General features: G+C 38.1%; 1 pseudogene; it reads left to right on the top strand.

Moving 5' to 3' along the window:
- The first annotated feature begins 203 nt into the window (after positions 1 to 203).
- Positions 204 to 761, top strand: LOC111550928 (annotated as a pseudogene).
- The last annotated feature ends 1,071 nt before the right edge of the window (positions 762 to 1,832 follow it).

The following is a 1,832-nucleotide window of genomic DNA, read 5'->3' as shown; positions in this document are numbered from 1 at the left end:
GATATTAAAATTGTTTACCTTTTATATTTATTAATATACTATCAAAGTGCAAGGAAATTTAATCATGGAACTTTAATATATTACCAGAAAATTCACAGTAGGTAAGACTTTAACTTCAAAGTGGGGCATCTTATAGTTAAAATTCTATTATTGAAATATAGTTGGTCTCAGCTGGTCCACCCCAGACCCGCTGAGCACCAACCCTAGTCCCCCGCACGGCCCCTTATTCGCTCCGACAAGATGAAAGAAACAATCACGAACCAGGAAAAACTCGCCAAACTGCAGGCACAAGTGCGCATTGGTGGAAAAGGAACTGCTGGCAGAAAGAAGAAGGTGGTTCATAGAACAGCCACAGCAGATGATAAAAAACTTCAGTTCTCCTTAAAGAAGTTAGGGGTAAACAATATCTCCGGTATTGAAGAGATGAATATGTTTACAAACCAAGGAACAGTGATCCACTTTAACAACCCTAAAGTTCAGGCATCTCTGGCAGCGAACACTTTCACCATTACACGCCATGCTGAGACGAAGCAGCTGACAGAAATGCAACCCAGCATCTTAAACCAGGCAGATAATCTGACTAGTTTAAGGAGACTGGCCGAAGCCCTGCCCAAACAATCTGTGGATGGAAAAGCACCACTTGCTACTGGAGAGGATGATGATGATGAAGTTCCAGATCTTGTGGAGAATTTTGATGAGGCTTCCAAGAATGAGGCAAACTAAATGAGTCAACTTCTGAAGATAAAACTTGAAGAAGTTACTGGGAGCTGCTATTTTATATTATGACCACTTTTTAAGAAATTTTTGTTTGTGGATCTGATAAAATCTAGATCTCTAATATTTTTAAGCCCAAGCCCCTTGGACACTGCAGCTCTTTTCATTTTTTGCTTATGCACAATTCATTCTTTGCAGCTAATTAAGCTGAAGAAGCCTGGGAATCAGGTTTGAAACAAAGGTTAATAAAGTTCTTTGCCTAGTATACAGTTTTTTTTTTTTAATTTTATTGACACCGATTTGTACACAGTAAAAAAAAAAATGCTTATAGAAAGCTAATCATGGTATGTAATATTGCTGATAACCTTTGGGATTTGATTAAAGATTTAAAATCACACACACACACACAAAAAGAAGTATAGTTGGTATATTATAAGATCTCATTGCAAAACCTCTGATGGGCTATAATGGCCCAGAAAAATAACTTAAAAAACTGATTTTAAGAGTAGTTAGAGTAGTTTTGATGCTATTTTAAAAATATTGCACTTACATTTCATACTGCACTTACCTTTCAAAACTTTCTGGAGGTAAAATTTACACAATCCATGAGTGAGTCCAAGAAGATCCAAAAAGGAGCAATGTTGATGCCGAAGAAAGGTTCATGAATGTGGAGGCAGGGCTATCCTTATAGATAACCCTAACTGACAGGGTTCATAACCCTAATTGATCTCCTCAATTATAACCCTAATTGCTCTCCTCAATTATGCCTCTGACTGACTGAAAGTTTAAAGGCCAAGCCCAGGCATTTAAGAACAAAGAGCTAGGAGACATTGACTATATTCCTTTCGCTCATGTTGAGGTACGCCCAAAGCAGGACACTCACGGCCTTTTTGTATACATCAATTATATGGAGACTGATAATTGGATGGACTCACAAAATTTCTCAGGGTATATTCAAGTAATACTTTCATGGTGTAAAAGATATGGTGGCATGGGAGAAGGAAAGCACAGGCAATATCAAGGTTGCTACGATCTCCAGGTATGACTCCCCAGAGTTCCTGCTCAGTCACACAGATTTTCATCTGCCATACCTTTTTGTTTCCTTAACTAGTATCGCA

This window comes from Piliocolobus tephrosceles, chromosome 3, assembly GCF_002776525.5.
Source record: "Piliocolobus tephrosceles isolate RC106 chromosome 3, ASM277652v3, whole genome shotgun sequence".
NCBI lineage: Eukaryota > Metazoa > Chordata > Mammalia > Primates > Cercopithecidae > Piliocolobus > Piliocolobus tephrosceles.
This window is presented reverse-complemented; position numbering and strand designations above follow the sequence as displayed.